We start from the raw sequence: 21701 nt of genomic DNA, 5'->3' as shown, positions 1-21701 counted from the left end.
GAGGGTGTTAGCTGACCCTGATTTTACATTGAGCGGATGACACTTTTTAGCTCTATTTTTCACCTCCCGGCCCTGGCGAACGCAGCCGACAAGTTTGGCCACTTGGAATGTCCATTCCGGAAGAGTAGCCCTGTTACTCTGACAGGAAAGTTGGAGGTTATTTTGTAGTGGGACGTATGGCTTCCACCACCCTTTGTAGACTTGAGCATTTCTTTTAAATAGTCCTTATGGTCTGTCATTATGTGTTCGGGTGGCAGATGGAGGGATGCAGTAGGTCAAATTCTTATTACTAAGGATTGTATTTTGGAAAAAGTTTTCAATTAGCAATAACCACGCCTTGGATAAACCCCATTGGCTATGATACTGCCACTGCTCAAAGCGTGTATTTTGAAACTATCTAAGCATCTGATCCCTGACACTCATCTCTAACTTTGCGTTCTAGTGGTAGACTTTGGCAAAGTCAAGTATCCACATAGACACATCTGCAATATTTTTTCCTTGCTTTCTTCTTGATGGTAATTGGCAATTTTTTTTTTTTTTTTTTTTTTTTTTTTTTTTTTTACACAGGGAGAGGGGGTTCGGGACAGGGATGGAGGGAGAGGGAGAGAGAGAAAAGCTCAAGCAGACTGCACACCTGGCACAGAGCCTCATGCGGGACTCGATTCCACGACCCTGAGATCACAACCAGAGTCAAAATCAAGAGTCTGACGCTTAATCGACTAAGCCACCCAGATGCCCTGGTAACAGGCAATTTTTAAAACTTCAGAGCCAGTTTTCAAAATGTAAACACTTTCTCTGTTCGCCAGTCCTTGCCCACCTCTAATTTAGTTTACCGGTCCATTGGCAAGTGTATAATTGGGGTCATTCTGTCCTTCGTAGATCAAGATGTTCTGTGTATCCTGCCTTTAATGACTGGACCTTGCCGGGGGTGTTTCCTGAGGGAAAATGTAGATAAGTAGGTATTATTTAGAGATTAAAATTCTGTTCTTAGCACCTTGTTTTAGCCTGTCACTCCACTAAAGAGGGAAAGATGGGGCCTGGACCCCAAGAAGACTAGATTGCTGTGGTTTGATTCTGTCCTAGCTTGTGAAGATTGACATATTCAAAAGTAATCAAATGGTCAAAATCTAAACAAACAAACAGAATCCCTCCACAACATCTCTAAGCTGAAGGGTTCATGAAAAGTGCAGAAAGTTTAAGCTGTGATGAGCTAATAATGTTAACTAACAGGTGGAGAAGAAAAAGATCTCCTTAGAAATATCACCATTTTAAAAAAGATTTTATTTATTTGTCAGAGATATAGAGAGCACAAGCAGGGGAAGCAACAGAGGGAGAGGAAGACTCCCCACTGAGCGAGAATTTCCCCATGCAGGACTTGATCCCAGGACCCCGGGATCATGACCCCAGCCAAAGGCAGATGCCTAACTGACTGACCAACCCAGGCACCCTAGAAACATCATCATTTTTAACCACCCTTAAAATTATTCAGGAAAAGAGCATTAAAGGATGCTAAAATCACTGAGTAAAAAGATTGTAAGAAAATCAGGGATTTACACACTCTTAGATTTCTTATTTATTATAAACAGAATATTCTCCATCAATTACAATGGAGAAATCTTGAGGCTCTTTAATGTTTAACTTTGGTCTGATACTAAAGAAAATCAAACAAATCAAAATTTAGGAATTATACTTATAATGAACTTTTCAAAAACATCACTATGTTGTAAGAAAAAAATACTGGAGAAGTGCAGATGTTTTCTAGGTCGAATTAGACTATAGAGTAATGACGAGTAAATGTTTTGTATAGTTTTGATTAGAAACAAGGTACAAAGGAGATTATATTGAGACAATTGGGGAATTTTAATTGTGGGCTGATAGAAGAATTGTAACTATAAAGGTATGTTTGTGTGAGAGAGAATGAGAGAAACAGAAACGGAGAGGCACAAAATGAGAGAGAGAAGACCAAAATATACAGTTGATCTTTGAACAGCAATACGGTGGTTGGAGCACCAACCATCCCTCCTCAATGCGTAATAAAAAATTTGAGTAAGGGACACCTGGGTGGCTCAGTTGGTTGGACGACTGCCTTTGGCTCAGGTCATGGTCCCAGAGTCCCGGGATCGAGTCCCACATCGGGCTTCCAGCTCCATGGGGAGTCTGCTTCTCCCTCTGACCTTCTCTTCGCTCATGCTCTCTCTCACTGTCTCTCTCTCTCAAATAAATAAATAAATAAAATCTTTAAAAAAATTGAGTAAGACTCTTGACTACCCGGTAGTGGAATTACTGGATCATATGGTATTTCTATTTTTAATTTTTTGAGGAAACTCCCTAGTGTTTTCCACAGTGGCTGTGCCAACTTCCATTCCAACCAACAGTGCACAAGTGTTCCCTTTCCTGCACATCCTAACCAACACTTGTTATTTCTTGTCTTTTTTATTTTAGCCATTCCAACAGGTGTAAGGTGATATCACATTGTGTTTTTGACTTGCATTTCCCTGATGTTGAGTGATGTTGAAGATTGTTTCATGTGCACATTGAAATATCATGCAGCCATAAAGAAGATGAGATCTTGCCATTTACGAACATAAAGGACGTAGAGTGTATTATCCAAAATGAAATAAGTCAGACTGCAAAAGAAATCCCATATGATTTCACTCATACGTGCAATTTAAAAAAGCAAAAAAATTGAGCAAACAAAAAGCATAGAACAAGCTGATGTTTGTTGGAGGGGTGGGAGGTGAGGGGATGGGCAAAAATGGATGAAGGGGAGTGGGAGATCCATGCTTCCAGTTATGGAATGGATAGATCACAGGAATCTGTGAAAAAAAAAGCACATCATAAAGAATATGGTCACTAATCTTATAATAGTTTTGCATGGTGACAGGTGGTATTTATGCTGTGGTGAACAGCCACTATGTTGTACACCTGAAAGTAATATAACATTGTGTGTCAACTACACTAAATAAAAAAAAATTTTAATACTCTTCACTCCCCCAAGACTTAACTACTAATAGCCTCCTGTTGACCAGAAGCCTTACTGATACCATAAACAGTCAATGAACACATATTTTGTATGTTATATGTATTATATACTGTGTTGTATTTACACCATACTGTATTTTTGGAAAAAAAAACTGTTTATATGTAGACCTGTGTGCACAGTTCAAACTTATACAGTCCGAGGGTCAATCACAGTAAACTTGGAACAATTGCTGAGTCTAGGTAAATGGTATATGGGTGTTTACTATACCATTCTCTTAATTCTTCTGTAGGTTTGAAAGCTTTAAAACCTAAAAGTTGGAAGAAAAATCAGGGTATGCAGAAAGACAAATTTAGAAGATAAAAGTCAGCTTACCCTATGTATAACTTTTTAAAAAATTATTTATTTATTTAAAAAAACTTAAAAAAAATAGACCTGTGTGCACAGAGACAGAGAGAATGAGCTGTGGGATGGCAGGAAGAGGGAGTGGGGAAGAGAATCTGAAGCAGACTCCCAGCTGAGTGTGGACCCTGATGCAGGGCTCGATCACATGACCCTGAGATCATGACCTGAGCTGAAACCAAGAGTCAGCTGCTTCATCGACTGCACCCACCCAGGGGCCCCAGCCTGTGTATCACTTTCATTAGCTTTAGAACCACCTCTGGTGCTCCATGTTGCGCTGTGAGCTCTGGAGGATGACTTATGTCCCTTCCCAAAATTGTGTCTCCAGCATCCTGGCATAGTTTTCAGAATATATGTCAGCTAATTGTGTCTGAGAATGACTTCTTTCCAGGACATGCTCCCAAGGAACAAGTGTAAAGTCAGCTCTAGGGACGAACAAACCAAGTGGTATTCCCAGGCATCACATCTGGAGGCCTTTTGGTTTCTAGAAGAACCAGATGACTGGACGTGTGTCACCATAGACGCTACTATAGAACTCAACATCTGTGGCTGGGGACTGTTCCCTGGCAATGCCATCTGAGTGTCACCTGCCTTTTGTGACAGGGCATAACAGGGCTTGCAGCAAAGACTGTCTTTGCTGTCCTTCCTCCTCCTGCCATTGGCTCTAGAGGATCAATGAAACCCCAAGTTGGCTAGAGCGGCTGATGCTCTTCATTGTCTCCTCCAGTATGGGGTCAGGTTTTCTTTCTTTTTTTTTTTTAAAGATTTTCTTTATTTATTTGACACAGAGGGAGAAATCACAAGCAGGCAGAGAGGCAGGCAGAGAGACGGGAAGCAGGCTCCCCGCGGAGCAGAGAGCCTGATGCGGGGCTCGATCCCAGGACCCTGAGATCATGACCTGAGCTGAAGGCAGACACTTAACCCACTGAGCCACCCAGGTGCCCCGGGACCAGGTTTTCTGTTGCCACCCCGTCTCCTTGATGTGATGGATGACATTAATCAATCTTCAAATGTTGAATGAGCCTTAGATACTTTATTAATGTTTTTGGCATCTGTGAGGCAAGGAATTACTAGAATTCTTTACCCTGATGTCAGAAACCCTAGATAAGAACTTCTTATTGCAGCCATTGGCTGGATCAGATGGCCAGACCACTGGCAATGGCCAAAGAGCCTGTGATAATTAGCAGATTCAGGAGATCATTGGCAAGGCCATCTAGCCTAAGGCAACTGTCTGAAGTTTGATCAAATGTGTTTATTCTCAGCCTTGTGAGAATCTTCTTGGTCAAGTTCCGCTGCATACGATGGTGGTGATAAGGTGTGTAAATTCCCTTTGCCTTTCAGCCAGCTGATCCCATGGGCTTCCGCATTAGGTCAAGGGTTCCATGATAAGGATGACCTACTTCAGCACTATGGCTTCTGGGAAGAGAGTGAAGGCCAAGAGTGCCACCCTCTCCTGCAGGTAGGATATGCCAGAGGGACCAGATTTGGCTGTACCACATAGCAAGGAGATCTTGGTGTCTGCCCAGCTTGCGGGGTGCTGCTTCCATGACCCAAGGCATAATTGATAGCTGGATATGGAGAGTCATAGGCTCAGGGCCTATTTCCGGGACAGCCCACTATGTGGCCGCTGATTGGCCCTCTTATAGCACGTAGCATGGAGCCACATGCTTGCATTAGAAGATCATGGACTCACATATGGTCCAGAGACTGCAAGCAGTAAAAAACAAATCAAAACAAAAAACAGCAACAACAAAAAACTATTCTAAATCTTCTACAGTGAAAGGGCCTCTGTGGGGGAGGGCACTAATAGGAGTGCCCACTGTATTGCAATTTGGACAGATTCTGGGGTCTTGTATTAGAGGGCACTGCATTCAAAGTGCGCTTATTTGAAAGTATCAGCATAAATGGGCATAAATACAATTTTCATTTTTAAATTTTTATGTATTTATCTTACTATTATATATGTTTTTTTTTAGTAGGCTTCATGCCCAGCATGGAACCCAATGAGGCGCTTGAACTCATGACCCCGAGATCAAGACCTGGGCTGAGATCAAGAGTTGGATGCTTAACCACTGACTGAGCCACCCTTTATTTTTATTTTTTTAAAATGAAGTTTTAAAATGAGGAATATGCTGTTTCCACAAACCAAAAGTGACTAAAAGATGTTGCAGGGTTTTTGTTTTTTTAATGTTGTGGGTGCTGAGAGGTTTGTGACTGGAGTCAGAGCCGTGTCGGAGTCAGAGCTGTGTCAGAGTCAGAGAAGGAGCTGTGAGGACAGAAGCAGAGGTTGGAGTGGTAGGAACTATTAGCCAGTAAATGTGGGCAGCCTCTAGAAGCTGGAAAGGCAAGAGAATGGATTCTTCCCACCGTGGAGTGCCATTCATTTTTTTTCTAAGTTTAAGAACAGGCCAGGGTGGACTGTTCCATAGAGAGGCAGCAGGGAGAATTATGACTTCTATAAATAGGTCATGCATAATAGCTTCCAATACTAAGGCCCTATTTTAATTCATATTGGCCTTCATCAACTATTTCAGGCAGGGGAGAGGGGAGTTCCATGGGGTTCCATTTTGTCAAGCCAATTGTAAGCGACAAAGACTTAATTCTAATTTTTTACTCAGTGGGTCAGAGTGTCCATGCCCACTATGGGATATTTGAGGGCAATGGGACTTTTGACCATGGAACACTTATTTGCCTGTATTTTATGTTTGGTAACTACCCTAAGAGTATGGAGGTACTTTGCTTACATTTAGTGAGATTCCCAGGTACAATTGTACTTTGAGTCCCAATACTGATTAAGGCCGTGAAGTTTCACCAGCTGATGATAAATTTCATTCCAAGCCCAGAACATAAAAGTCCATCAGCATCCTTTAATTTTATATATATACATATATATATATTTTTTTCTAGTAAATGTTAGATTTCCAGTTGGGTCAAACTATGAACCTCTCTGTTTTCTTTTTCTTTTTTTAGAGAAAGAGAGAGAGCGAATGGGGGTGAAGTGGAGGAGTGGAGGAGAGGGAAAATCTTTTTTTAAGATTTTTATTTATTTTTGAGAGAGAGAGAGCGCATGAGGAGACGGGCAGAGGGAGAGGGAGAAGCAGATTCCCTCCTGAGCAGGGAGCCTGATGTAGGCTCCATCCCAGGACCCTGAGACCATGACCTGAACCAAGGCAGACGCTGCTTAACCGACTAAGCCACCCAGAGACTCCCCTCTTTCAGATTTTTAATATTTCTCCCTGTAGGGGTGCCTGGGTAGCTTAGTCGTTAAGTATATCACCTTTGGCTCAGGTCATGATCCCAGGGTCCTGGGATCAAGCCCCGCATCAGGCTCTGGAAGCCTGCTTCTCCCTCTCCCACTCCCCTTGCTTGTGTTCCCTCTCCCACTGTGTCTCTCTCTGTCAAATAAATAAAATCTTAAAAAAAAATTTCCCTCTGTATCCAGGTTTTCTTTTTTTTTTTTTAAATTTTTTTTTAAGATTTTATTTATTTATTTGACAGAGAGAGATCACAAGTAAGCAGAGAGGCAGGCAGAGAGAGAGAGAGAGAGAGGGAAGCAGGCTCCCTGCCGAGCAGAGAGCCCGATGCGGGACTCGATCCCAGGACCCTGAGATCATGACCTGAGCCGAAGGCAGCGGCTTAACCCACTGAGCCACCCAGGCGCCCCAGGTTTTCTTTTTTAAAGTAAACTCTGTATTCAACGTTGGGCTCTACCTTGTAACCCTGAGATCAAGAGTTGCATGTTCTACCGACTGAGCCAGCCAGGCACCCCAGTTTGCTCTCTATCTAAAGTTAGGGTCCTCCTTTATGGCAATGATTGCTTTACTGGCTTTAAGGAGCCCAGGCCTAAGTCAAGTTTGAATTAACCCCTTGGTTGTGTCACAGGGGTGCTATGAGTGCTTTTCCCCAATAATCCTGAGAATCAGGAGTTCTGTCCTGTCCTGTCCGCTGAGCTTAGGTTCCTAACCGCTTCACGCAGCAACATCTTACTCCCGTGGGCAAGAGTCAATCATCCTTGCAACTATCACCCAGCAGTGCTGGCAGGGGTGGTGGTGAGGGGGGCATCAGGTCAATTTATTTTGTGAGGCAGATGAAAACACGGCATGGGCTGGCTGTGTTTTACCCAGACCCACAGGGCCTGTTCTCAGTCACTGTGTTTCCTCCAGGAGTAACAACTGGTCTGAAGGGGGGGGGGATTTCCCTTTCCTCTTTTTCCCTCTACTTTTCTCTAAGTCCCAGGGCCTGATTGGTTAAGTGCCCAGAGAGGAGTCATGGTGACTCACAATGGTTCTCAAAACTTTGTGACCACATGCAATGAATGGCAGGCTATGGACACTGACTAACACCACCTGGGTTACTTCTGGTTCAGGGCTGAACACGGTGAGTGGGGGAGTGCCACGGGAAGGGGGGTCAGCTATTACAGGTCCTAGGGTACCATTTCCATACCCGCTCCCTGCGATGCACCACTCTGTCTTATGTCAGACCTCTTCGCCGGATGATGCAAAATCTCTCCGTGAACATTTTCCCTGTGGGGCTCACCACACTGTCCTAACGGTGTTCAATGCATTTCAACAGGTCCACTGGGCAATGGTCAGTGACTCTGGCCTCGAGATCCAATCACCCAGTGAGAGCGGCAAGGGAACTCAGTCCCAGGTAGGATTCTCCATTCTTCCCCGATCTCTGGATCCAGCTCATGGTCATGACTCTTAGATTTCCTCTTTTTTATTTGTTTATCTTTTTATTACGTTATTTTAGTCACCATACAGTACGTCGTAAGTTTTTGATTCCTGCTTTTTAAATGGCAGTTCACATCCATGGCACATGCCATTGCACGGACCTCAGCCAAGTAGTCCCACGGCTGTATTGTTGACATTCGAGTGTGACCGTGTGGGTGTTGTCTGGAGGTAGGACATGGGTTTTCACAGGATGCTGGAGGACTGATGGGGAGGACGGGATTTTGTGTTTGCTGTAGAGCTACTGCACTGAGGGACGCAAATGACTATTATGAGATGTGATTTGCCTCCCCACTGGCTGCCCCACTCAGTCTCACCTAACAGCTGAAGACTCAGGCACAGAGTGGCAGGGAATTCTCAGTTGTCCTGGTTTCTTCCCATCCCAGATAGACCATGTAAAGATACTCTGGGAATTGAAAGACCATGTAAAGATACAATGGGAATTGTCTCCTTGACTTCCATGAGGATCAAGGGCAAGCATCCTGAAAGCGTGGAAGGATGGGGCTCTGAAGCCAGCCCGGTTGGCTTCCTATCCTGGTTGTGCCACAGGCTAGCTATGAGACCTTGGGCTGGTTCCATACCTTTCCTGGGCCTCGGTTCCTGGGTAAATGGGTGTGACAGCCGCACCCACCAACGTTGGGAGACGTTAAATGAGCTATTGTGCGAAACAGACCAGACAGTGGGTGTCAAAACCTCTTTACTCCCTCCAGAGTGAAACTTCTTGGAGTCACAGACAAGGGTGGGGAATCTTTCCTGGCTAGGTCAGCTCTCTAGCCTTGAACTCCATTTACAGGTTGGTTCCCTGTTTATTTGATTTGGGTTTTGGTGCCTTTCTTCTGAGCTCCAGTGCCCTTCCCTTGGAGGAAACAAGCAGAGCAACCTTGGAGAACAACTCTGGTGTTGACATCTTTGTCTTAAGCTTATGCTTCTGAGGAATCTTGTTCTACTTAAAGAAATTTGCAGAACTCACTTACACGTATTTTTGCATTCTTGTTGGAGAAAATACAAGAATTGCATTTATAGGGAGTAATTCATAACCCCTTCATTTCCTGTGCTCCAGCATCTTACAGCCCTGCACCAGAAGAACCAGCATTAGCAGCTTGCTGTAAACTTTTCAGATCTTACTCTTTGCATTGACTTTTATCTGTATAGATGACTCTGTGAAGAACAAACAGAGGGCATAAGACACTGTTTTTCAAGTTTCTTCCTTCAATGACTACTTCTTGGAGATTGTTTCCTTGTGGGTACATAGAGGACCCCTTTTACTCTTTTTTAAATAAGATTTTATTTATTTGAGAGAGAGCACGAGCAAGGGGGAGGGGCAGAGGGAGAAGCAGACTCCCTGCTGAGCAGGGAGCCCTATGTGGGGCTCCATGTGGGGCTTGATCCTAAGACCTGGCATCATGACCCGAGCTGAAGGCAGACACTTAACCGACTGAGCCACCCAGGAGCCCCCTTCTTTACCCTTTTTAATAGCTGAATCTTATTTCATATTATTGAGATATTAGATTTTATTTACATAAGGAAACTTGAAAAATTGCCTTTGTCTTCTTAAATAAATGTTTCTGGAATCGCCAAATCATTCACCTAGAGGTTTTACCAAAAACTAAGGTTAGATACAAATTAAAGACATGAAGGAAGATACTGGAGGGCACCTGGATGGCTCAGTCTGTTAACCTGCTGCCTTCAGCTCAGATCATGATCCTGGGGTCCTGGGATTGAACCCCACATCGGGTTCCCTGCTCAGTGGGGAGCCTGCTTCTCCCTCTCCCTCAGCATGCCCTCTCTCTCTCTCTCTCTCAAATAAATAAATAAAATCTATTTTTTAAAAAAAGAAGATATTGTATACTTTTCCAAGAATAAAATATGAAATAATATATGCAGCTCATACTAGCCATAAGACATGTGAATTTTATTTTTTTATTATTTTATTTTTAAGAGATTTTATTTATTTATTTGAGAGAGTGAGCAAGAGCATGAGCAGGGGGAGGGGCAGAGGGAGAGGAAGAGGGACAAACAGACTCCTCATGGGGAACCTGATGTGGGGCTCCATCCTAGGACTCTGAGATCATGACCTGAGCTGAAATCAGAAGCTTAGCTGATTGAGCTACCCAGGTGCCCCTGATTTAAAAAAAAAAAAAATAGAGGGAAATATGCATGAAGCTTTTTAGCGAGCCAACTGTTTTGATGCTAACAATACCATTTCTTGGGGATGTCTGGGTGGCTTAGTCTGTTGAGTGTCTGGTTCTTGGTTTCAGCTCGGTCGTGATCTTAGAGTTGTGGGATCGAGCCCCGGTTAGGGCTTCACATTCAGTGTAGAGTCAGCTTGTCCCTCTCCCTCTGCTCCTCCTCCTCCCCGCCTCCCACCCCGTCTCTCTCTCTCTCTCTCTCTCTCTCTCTCTCACACACACACACACACACATACAAATAAATAAATATCTTTTAAAAAAATACCATTTCTTGCTGGAGAGGAAAATGCATTGTTGTGATCCTCTAAATTTTCCCCAAAATAAATCCACGAATTCAGCACAGTCATGAATCCCACCAGGTTTCATTTGCCATGAAATAAAACGAGCTGATTATTCAATTCAATAGAGGAGAACCTATGTGGGGTTAGCTGTGATGGTGAGCTTACAAAAATCTACACCGGACTTAGTTAGCAGTTAAAACGGGAACTGAAAATATGCCAGTGGAGCTGAACAGATTCTAGACACAGACCCATGTACACAACAGAAGGGAAGAAATGACAAGGTTGGCATTTCCCAGACAGATGGTGCCTCCGACGACTTGGGACAATGTGTGCGGCGGGAGGTGGCCAGGGGAAGGGACCCCTGGGCTCACTGGATCAACTCATCTTTTTCAGGCTTCCTCCATTGTGCTCTTTGTGAAGCCATCCGTAGCGCCAACGAGTCATGGAGAGGGTATGCTCTGAAGTCCGTCCCAGCATACCCATCCCGAGCATCAAGAGGAAGGCAGACGAATACTTAAAACCCACCCTGGGCTCCAAAAACGTCCTGAGCTTTTTACTCGGTAGGCAGTTAGGGAGCCACAGAAATGATCTGGATCTGTCCAAGTGGCTGTGGATGCTGACGCGAGCCGCACCAGAGTGGAGGTGGCCCTTGCCAAAAAATCACATAACCTATGTGCTCATGCCTCCGTGCAATTTTGGAAAATGCAAAAAACCGGTTTAGAATAACAATAGCCTTGCTTCAGCTGTTCAAATAAAAGCTGCATTTTCACTCCCATGGTTTGACACGTTTTTATGACCAAGCAGCTTTCTTGGGTTAGTTACTCTGGGGATTCCGTGCCTGGTAATGCGGAATGCTGGGGCTCTCCCGGCCTGGGAGGTGGTGAGATCCCATAGCAGGTCCCATCTCGTCCACCTTAACCTGAAACAAGAGTCAGGGAATGGTGATGCAGAAGTGGGTCCTTCCAGAGCCGAGACTCCCGTCCCTAGGCCTGGGTGTGGCCCCCTGGGAAACCTAGTCGCTACCCTGGTGAAACACATTGTCTGACAACAGGGTTCAAGCCCTTGGAAAATTGAGGACACCCATATTTTAAATTCTGAGGCTCATGAGACTATCATTTAGAAACTACAGCATTACTTCTTTGCTGGCTCTATTTTATTTAAAAGAATTTAGAGCACTGGGCATTTGAATATGGCAATGTCCCATTGTAACAGCACACTCCAGCCAGTCTTAGGGGTGAACTTGCCTTAAGCTTAGGGGCTCCTTGCTTACTGACCTAAGCCCCTTGGTGTGTGGTGGAACTAACCTCTTTCCTTGAGATTTGCAGACCGCTGGCCTTGAGGAGTGAAGGACCAGACTTTCCCAGGAGATAAGGCCTGTTGGCCTGGGAAAACAGCTCGGGCTGGTGCCAGCAAGTCTGTCCAAGTCTGTCTGCTTCTCCCGTGCACAGCTTCGCCCCCACCCCCTTTTCCTGAGTCTTCTCTTTGAAAATGGTCAGGCTCCTCCTGGATGGGGAAGATGGTCTTTGAGACTTCTGCCCGCTATCTCCCAGGCTGCTGGCCTCCTGAATAAAGCAACCTTTCCTTTCCCACCATCACTTGTCTCTCAAGTATTGACTTTTGAGCAGCTGAATCTGAGTTGGGAACCAGTTCTCCAATACAGTACACTCCAAGAGTCCTGAAGGCAACTGGATCTTCTCGCTGTCCCCTGGGGGACCCCCTCGGCAGGGTGGGGTAAAGCCTGGTGGGCGGCAGCTGGCAGCGGAGAATGTGCGGGGCTGAGTGAGGACGTGGGCGTGCAGAAGTGGGCCGTCGTGCGCCGTGGGGACGCGGGGGATGGGAGGGGGCGACGACCAGGGCACCCGAGCGAGGGCAGAGCCGTGGGAGCAGCGCAGCCGTGGGCTCCCCTGTCCCGGGAGGCGGGGAATGATTCCAGTCCCTGTGCCCCCTACCGGGCGGGCACAGTCCTCCACCATCCCCACAGGCGCCTGCCCGCAGCTCGGGACGCCCGCTCCTCCGTGTCCCTCCCACCGGCGGTTAAGAGCAACCGCTGCAGCCCTCCACATGCAGTCACCTCCCCGGGCCTGTCCCCTGTGCCGCCGCCGTCTGACTTGGCCTCCGGGGTCGCGGGAGGGGCGGCTTTGCGCACCCGCTGTCGCGCGGCTCACAACAAAGAGAGGCGCGACGGGCGCTTGGGACAAGTCCCACAGCCGCCACCTCGAGCGACGGGACGCGTGGCGCAGAGAGCCGTGGCCATGGACCTTTTGGTGCCAGGCGGCGTGGGCGCACAGCTGTGCGCACAGGTCCCCGACCTGGAGCAGCGGGTGGCACTCGGGACGCCCCAGAGCAACTGACACCACCTACTTCACATCTCCTTGGGGCTCCTGCTGTCCATTGATGCAAAAATTGTAAAATCGTTGATGAAGCACAATTTATCTGTTTGTTTTCTTTTGTTAGTTGTGCTTTTGGAATGTAGGTAAGAAACCAGGGCCAAACCCAAGGTCATGAAAATTCACCTCTATGTTTTTCCTAAGAGTTTTATAGTTTGTTTTTTTTTTTATTATTTAATTAAAAAAATTTTTAATTATTTACTACATTTAGGTCTTTGATCCATTCTAAGTTTTGTCTATGGTGTGAGGTAAGAGTCTTTTCATTCTTTTGCATGTGTTTACCCAGATGTCCTGGGATCATTTATTAAAAGGATTTTCCTTTCTTCACTGAATGGTCTGGGTGTCTTTGGCAAAAATCAGTTGATTATCCTAATATCCAGCATATATAATGAACTCTTACAACTGAATAACAACAACAACAACAACAAATCAAAACCCCAATTTAAAAACTGGCAAAGGACTTGGATAGAAATTTCTCCAAGAAGATAGACAAATGGCCAACAAGCACATGAAAAGATGCTCAACATCATTAGTTACTAGGGAAATGCAAATCCAAACCACAATAAGGTATAACTTCACACTCCCTAGGCTAGCCAAAAACAAACAAACAAACAAACAAAAAACAGAAATTAACATGTGCTGGAGAGAATATGGAGAAACTGGAACCCTCAAACATTACAGGAATGTAAAATGGTGCAGACACTTTGCAAAACAATTTAGCAGTTCCTCAAACAAGTAAACATAGAGTTCCCAATGGCCTAGTATATATCTAAGAGAAATGAAAACATATGTCTACACCAACATTTGCATATAAATGTGAATTTTACCCTTATTCGTAATAGCCCAATAGAAGAAACAACTCATATGTCCAACAAATGCTTATTGGATAAACAAATTGTATAACCATACAGTGGAATATTATTTGGACATGCAAGGGAATGGTATAGTGATCCATGCTACAAGATGGATGAACCTCAAAAACATTGTGCTAAGCGAAATAAGCCAGAAACAAAATGCACGTTTTGTATGATTCCATTCATAGAATGGGGAAATCTATAAAATATCCTGGTCTCACTTCTGATCATGGGGGGTGGTGAAGCATTTATTCTTTCACCATTAAGCTATGGATTTTTCACAGATACTCTTCATGAGGTTGAGGAATAAACTGAGGATGTTAATGTTCATTGAAAGATTTATCAGGTTTCTTTTTGGGGTCGTCTGAATATTTTTCATCAGCAACCATTGTGTGACACACTTGAACTTTCCTAAGCCATACTCTGCCCACCGACTATGTGTTACCACCAGGCAAGTGGTAATCTTATGTCTTTACTCTTGTGGAAGTAATTTACTTGACAGACAGAGATCACAAGTAGGCAGAGAGGCAGGCAGAGAGAGAGGAGGAAGCAGACTCGCCGCTGAGCAGAGAGCCCGATGCAGGGCTCCATCCCAGGACCCTGGGATCATGACCTGAGCTGAAGGCAGAGACTTAACCCACTGAGCCACCCAGGCGCCCCTATAATTCACTCTTTATAACAAATCATATTATCAGAAAGAAATGAGACCTCCTTCCAAGAAAGGAAGTGAGTTTTTATTAAAAGTGCTTGCAAGCTAGATTGAAGGCTAAAATATGTTTCAAAATACATGCATTTCCCCTCCCTTCAGCTGTTCTTGATATTCTTGAGCTCCTGACATTCAGAGTCAGGAATTCCTCTATTGCTAAGCAATTTGCTAGTAGGTCTTCCTGTAATATAAATTGAGACTTAGTTATTTCAACGCCTTGGGAAATGTTTTGAGAAGTTGTAACTCTTAAACCTCTGGGGTGATTTTGCACATTCTAAAACTGTGTGTGGATACTGTGATTCTACAGTAATCTTTCTAACCTCTTTTTAAAATGCTGCTGAGTCTAAAACCTCAAATTTCTTTTTTAAAAAAGATTTTATTTATTTATTTGAGGAGAGAGAGAAAGAGTGTGGGGGGGGTGTGGGGTGGGGGACAGAGGAAGGGGGTCAAGCAAGAATCCCCACTGAGCAGGGAGCCCAAACCCGGTTGGGCCTGCATTTCAGGACTCTTGGATCAAGACCAAAGCTGAAGGGAGAAGCTTCACCGACTGAGCCACCCAGGCACCCCTAAAACCTCAAATATCTGATTATGATGTTTGGATCTATACATTCCTTAATTGCTGCTGTAAAAATGTTTAGATAATGTAACTTCTTGAAAAAAATCAAACAATCCAGTGATTTTTGTTTTTATAAAACGTCTTCCACCTCCTGCCCTAGATCTGCTACTAGGGCTTTGTTTCCAATGTTATATAAATGTGGTACCAATTCTTTGCCCAGGAGCCTCCTGCCATCCTCTCCTGCTACCCGTGCCACAAGGGGCATGGCTCTCCTGCAGGGTCCGTTCATGTCTCCCAGATACTCTCTTGTGTCCACTGGGTCTTAAGGGACACGGATCTTTATTGTCCTCGGCATCGATCTCGCTTTTATATCAAACCAGTTGAGATTTGTTCTGGTTTATTTTACAGGAATATTAGAGCATAAAAGTGCATAGTATGTGATGCCCAAGTAAGAATATAAAAAACTTAGCTGTCCCTTGCAGTGATGTCACAGGATCCTAGAGGAAGGGGCTTGGACCTGCTGTTTGAAATCCAGCCAGGAGAGAATGGGAGGACATCCATCCTGACTTCCCACGGCAGGTTATTCCCTGAAGGTCCTGCCAGTGTTATCTTACCCTGACCCCAGGGGCAGGGACTTAGAAGAAAGATCTGCCAGCTTGATCTGCCCCCAGTCAGCTCACACACACGTGTGCGCACCAGGCTCTGTGCTGTTTTACTTTTCTCTTTTATTCATTTCATTTTACTGTTTTGTGCTGAGTGTTTTACATGTGATGTTTTGTGATGCAGGCAGCAGAGAACAGCTCTGCCTGAGACAGTTGCCAGCAGGGGCGCAAGATTGGGGGCCAGGCGAGGGCTCCCCTTGAGGTGCCTTTCTACTGCCTCTCCAGTGCCTGGGGCTCCTCACTCTTCTGGGCTCAAGGCACAAGGCCTCCAGGAAGAGCAACTGACATTGGATGACACGGGCAGGTTTGCCTGGGGGGAGGTGACAGTGTGGAGGAGAGGTGACTCCTTGGAGCCTGAGTTTGATATGATTACAAGATCCTAATTTTTATGTGTCCATATGCAATAGAACTACATGTGACTGGGAAACTCCAGGAGGAAAAAAATAAAAAGCCGTGTACCCAGAAAGGGATCTGGGGTGCACAGGAAAGTGAAGTCAAGAATGCACACCCCAGCTGGTGGGTGCTATGTTACAAAGAGGAGCAGCAAACGTCCCTCCCCCGCCAGCAGATGGGCTTCACACAAGTCCAGCGCCAGGAAGTGGGGATCCAGACTCTTCTCAGCATCTGGTGTTTCCCGGAGGGGCTGGGCTCCACTTCGGGCCGCATAGCGGTGGAAAAGTGACATGGAGACAGTGGAGACCGTCCCAGTGAAAGGAAACAGAAGCGGTGACCCCTTTGCAGAGCTAGTGGCGATGTTTTGACAGTTGTGACTCGCTTCCTGTACTTGGTGCATGGAAGCAGATGGAAGGGTTAGTCTTCCCTGTGCTTCAATGCGCTTGTGATCATAAGGTTCATGGGTCTTGTTTTATGGGGTTTTTCCCTTTTTGTGGGTCCCTGGGTGAGAAGGAACCATGATTTTTTAAAACAAAACCTTCCCCAACTTTGGACAGTGCACAGAGTATACTCTCCACCAAAATCCAGTGATTAGCATTTTGTCATAGCTGATTGTGGTGTCCCTTGAAGAGAAACCCATGGGAGTCTACCAAATTCTCACTTGAGCTGTTTAAATGGAAGAGTGTCTGGTAGAGTGCACTTAAATCTAATCTCAATCATCAAAACAGAGTCATGGCCCCTCAATTGACTCCCAGATTTGAGCCAGTTTATTTTATTTTTATTTTCTTAAAAGATTTTTTTCATTTGTCAGGTTGAGAGGGAGAGAGAGAGCAAAAGCAGGGGAGTGGCAGGCAGAGAGAGAAGCAAGTTCCCCGCTGAGCAGGGAGCCTGATGTGGGGCTTGATCCCAGGACCCTAGGATCGTGACCTGAGCAGAAGGCAGATGTCTAACTGACTGAGCCACCCAGGCGCCCCTTTGAGTCTGTTTATAGACCCGAAATCCCTCGATGAAAGGGAGGCCAGGTCCTCTTTAGAAAGATCTCACTACACAGCTGGAGACACATACTGTTTTTTGTTTTTCTTGTTTTTTTCTTTTTAAAGACTCTATTTTTTGATTTGACAGACAGAGATCACAAGTAGGCAGAGAGACAGGCAGAGAGAGAAGGGGAAGAAGGCTCCCTGCTGAGCAGAGAGCCCGATTCGGGGCTTGATCCCAGGACCCTGAGATCATGACCTGAGCTGAAGGCAGAGGCTTTAACCCACTGAGCCACCCAGGCGCCCCGTTTTTGTTTTTGTTTTTAAGATTTTATTTAACTATTTGACAGAGAGAGAGAGAGAGATGGCGAGAGAGGGAACACAAGCAGGGGGAGCGGGAGAGGGAGAAGCAGGCTTCCCGCTGAGCGGTGAGCCCAATGAGGGGCTCGATCCCAGGACCCTGGGATCATGACCTGAGCCAGAGTCAGACACCTAACGACTGAGCCACCCAGGTGCCTGGAGACACATACCGGAGATCTTTCAGCCAGCCTTCTCCCAAAGGGACCTATGGCCCATTACCAGGGTCACGGTGCATTAGGGAGAAGGAAATAACCAGATTTGTGGGGAGGTAGTGAACACTGTCCCAGAGCTGGCGCTAATTCCAGGCATTGCTGCGCCCCGCCCCCATCTGAGTGGGGGCTCATTGAGGTCAGGTGATCAGTGGAATTGTAGTGCAGTCATGACTCACCGTGGGCCCATTAAGTCCCCAAACTCACCCTCTCCTATTTCCCCAGTTCCAGACTGTAACTGGAATAGATATACTCAGCAACTGGCAGGATACCCACATTGGTTCCCTGACCTGTGGAGTGACAGCTCTTATGGTAAGAAAGGGCAAGTGGAAACCTAGAACTTCCACTACCTAGGAAATGAGTAATCCAAAAGCCACGCTACATTCCTCAAGGGATTCAGAGGGTAGCGCTGCCATCAAGGACCTGAAACATGCAAGAATGGTGATTCCCGCTACACTCCAAGTCACCTTGCACATTTTCTTCTTTTTCAAACTTTTATTTAAATTCCATTTAGTCACCTTGCATATTTAGCTCGCATAGAAAACAAATATATCTTGGGGCTCCTTCACAGAAGGTTAAGCGCCCCACTCTTGGTTTTGGCTGGGGGGTGGCGATCTCAGGGACACAGTGCTTTATTGTAAACTTAAGCAGGTGGGGACTCCAGTTGTAGCTACTGTTTCAGATGTGATTTTGATAAAGGAAAGATGTTATTAGGGTTTGGAGTAGATGGCCAAGAAAGAATTCTTTCTTTGGTGCAAAGATCTTTGGTGCAAAAGGTGATTTTATTAAAGCACGGGGACAAACCCATGGGCAGAAAGAGCCGCACTGAGGTCCTGAGGAGTGGTCCATTATGGACTTCCAAGTTGGGAGGGGCTTAGGGATATCGCAAGTCTCTAAGGAATTTTGGAAGCAAGGTTTCCAGCACCTTGAGGGGGCTAGCAATTGCTGGGAAAAGATCATTTATTACTGTCGAATAAAACCTTAGTCACGAGACCCTTCAGATGTATATTGGTGGGCCATATGATTGAGGAATGATTGCCAAAACATATCTCGGGGGGTTCAGAGATAAAGGAAGTTTCCAAAGCAATTTTTATACGTTAAAGTAGACTTAGAGGACCCTGGTGGTTGTGTTGATGGGGAGGTCAGGCTAAGCCTGCCTTTTGCCCTTAGCAAAGTATCAACATTAAGGCAGTTGAGTCCGTAGAGGAATGTCACTCTGCCTCTTTCAAGGACTTGTCAGTGGGCTATAGGTAGTAAGGGAATCTCATAATTTTTCTTCTACCTTTGTTTCCCACATCAATTTCATTGCTGGAGCAAATAAACAGATAACCTGGTAGCTGCTATGCCTCTAGTGATCTGGCTAATGCTTCTTTGATTCCTCAATAACTGTTAGTAAAAACAACAGAAACCATTTGAGGTCAACTGGCAAGGCCAGCAATATATCTTCATCAACCCACTGTACGGATATCTCAACTTTCTAATCCTGTGTCCTGCTTTATTTCCTGGGAACTTGGTCAACCTTCCTTCCACAAGATATCACAAAGGACTAGGACTGGTGAAGATAAGCTGACTGGATCTAGTGAGCAAAAAGTAGCAACTCCTCCAGACTTCAAGCTCCCCTGAGTGTCCACTGGCTCCAGCTGGAAGCTCAGTGACCTTCATGCTCTTCCCTGAGGCATAGTTTCCTTCAAAAGGATTTCTGTTCCTGGCCTGTTGATTCTGATCAGAAGTCAATCTGCCATCACTTATCACCAGAAAAGGGCCCCAAAGCAAGGGAAATTCTTAAGAGAGATTTCGGGGAGACCTTCAATAGAAGACCACGGGTTGGGGGCGCCTGAGTGGTTCAGTCGGCAAACATCTGCGTTCCACTCAGGTCACAAGCTCAGGGTCCTGGGATGCAGCCCCTCGGAGAGTCTGCTTTTCCCTCTCCCTCAGCAACCCCTCCCCTTCATTCGTGATTTCTCTCTTTCAAATAAATAAATACAATCTTAAGACCACAGTTTGTCCCTTCGCATTCAACAAGAGAACAAGAACAGTTTAAACAACAGGGTGAGTGAAAATGTGTGTATGTGGCTGTGAGTGGAGGGCGTGGGGGGACCCCCTTCGCAGGACACCCCCCCCATCTGCTGTCCTGCACGCCCTCTTTCCCTCCCCCCGCCTTTCCCGCTGCTCCCCTGCCTCACTGCAAGGTAAGCTGATCTCGAGCCTCAGGGCCAAACGGTTTTTTCTGACTTCCCCGTCAGCGGAGACCGGGCCCCGCGGGCGGACCAGACCGCTGTCCCTAACAGAACCGCAGCGAAGGCTGCGTTCGTTCCGGGACGGGTCTCCCTGTGCTGTCCAGGCTGGATGCGGAGGCTGCTCACGGGCAGGGGCCGCTGCCGGTCCCCACGCCAAGCTGGACCCGCTCCGTCCCCGACCCGGTCGGCTTCACCCCTCCCCAGGCCACGCGGCGGCCTCCGGCTCCCGGGAGCTTAGCCAGAGCGACGGCGAACTTGCGCGCTTCGCCCGCACACCCGAGCAGCGCCGCGCCCGCTGCCGGGCTCCCCGGTCCTCCCGCCTCAGCCTCCCGAGGCGCGGGTCTCCGGGCGCGGCCAGCACGGCAGGACGGCAAGTTGGAAGCACCAGCTACACACCGGCAGGGTCGTCCAACGTACACGCTGCTCCCCTTTCCGTCCTCCAAACCTTCCCGGAGCCTCTGAGCCACGGGGAAGTGAGGCCCAAGGGGGTGGTGGGCAGTAACCTGCCCAAAGTCCCACCGCCAGGGGCCTCGAGAGCCGGGATCGCGACCCCTGGGCTCCAAGTCCAGCCGACCGCCACGACTGCCGCCGCAACAGCGCCTCCCCGCGGGGACAGGCGCTCTTCGCGCTCCCTCTGCGCCCCGCGCAAATCTGGAGGCTCCAAGTCCCAGATGGAACCACAAAAACCCACTGGCCCAAGTATGGTCGCCTCGGGGCGATCCAGAAAACCCGAACTGGGAAGTAAGAGTCCGCGGTGTCTCAGTCTTCGGGACCAACCCAAACCATGTAAAAGCCCGCTCTCGCTGTCTGTCCGCCTGACCGATTCCCTCATCTCGCAAGCTCTCTGCGTGGACGGGGCAGGAGGCACAGCTTCTTCGAGGCTCTGCGGAAGCAGCTTCTGCACCGGGCTGTGGATCTCCCGGGACAGGAGGGCCAGGAGCCGCTCGGACCCCAACAGCGCTAGGACCTGCTCCAGGGTGCGCATCTCAGCGGTGGCAAAGCTCCAGGCGCCGCCTGACGGTTCCCCGGGGCCCAGGGACAGAAGCCACTAGCGCAGGAGGGAGACCACCAGGCTGCGCCCTGGGGTGGGGGTGCGGGGGCACCTCTTGGCGGCAGACGGAGTCACTCCTGGGGTGTCTTCATCAGGAACCTTTCGCTCCTGGTAGCCTGGGCGGGACGCCAGGGTCAGGTTCCTGGACCTTCTGACCCCGAAACCAGCTGCACCCCGGGGGACAATAGCCAGCAGGATCGGCGTGCCCCGGGATCCCCGTCCCCACGGAGCTGTCACCAGGGCTATGGCCTCTGTGGGCTGGTGGCGGCTGGGCGCCTTCCCCTCGACCCACTTTGGCCCGGGGTTGGAGGGCACAACCGCAGGCGTCTCTCTCCTGGGTCCCCGGCCCACCAGGGAAGTCCTAGCACTCAAGTCTGGTGTCTCAACAGCAGCGGCACCAGCTGGGGACCAGTGTGAGGACGACGTCTCCCCTCGCGCCAACTCACCCAGGAGGGAAAATGTGATCCCCAGCGGTGTAGCCAACTGGAAGACAAGAGGCGGGCCGCGGACGTGACCCAAGTACCCAGGAGCCCTCTGGTGGTGGCCGCGGTTAGGAGAGGAGTGGTCGGGGTAGCAAGGTCGAAGCTGGGGTCTTCAAGAGAAGAAACTAAAAAGCTCTAGGCCAATGTGATCAGCAAGAACAGACCAAAGGCATAAGCCCAAGAAAGATTATCAATATGCGAGGACCGCGTGGTTGGCTCAGTTGGTTTAACGTCTGCCTTAGGCTGGG

The 21701-nt window shown here is 47.3% G+C and overlaps 1 long non-coding RNA gene and 1 pseudogene across 1 annotated transcript; one reads left to right on the top strand and one right to left on the bottom strand.

The window, feature by feature from the left end:
* Positions 1–223: 223 nt before the first annotated feature.
* LOC123388522 lies at positions 224–381 on the bottom strand (annotated as a pseudogene).
* A 6624-nt stretch (positions 382–7005) lies between these two features.
* LOC106004290 lies at positions 7006–12165 on the top strand. The gene is made up of 3 exons (XR_001177254.2): positions 7006–7759; positions 7955–8032; positions 10976–12165. It is a non-coding gene; the product is annotated as an uncharacterized LOC106004290 (long non-coding RNA).
* Positions 12166–21701: the final 9536 nt, after the last annotated feature.

This window comes from Mustela putorius, unplaced genomic scaffold (assembly GCF_011764305.1).
Source record: "Mustela putorius furo isolate JIRA1106 unplaced genomic scaffold, ASM1176430v1.1 tig00003899_pilon_pilon_pilon, whole genome shotgun sequence".
Lineage (NCBI taxonomy): Eukaryota > Metazoa > Chordata > Mammalia > Carnivora > Mustelidae > Mustela > Mustela putorius.
The sequence above is the reverse complement of the archived record's forward strand: the minus strand, read 5'-3'. Positions and strand labels throughout refer to the sequence as shown.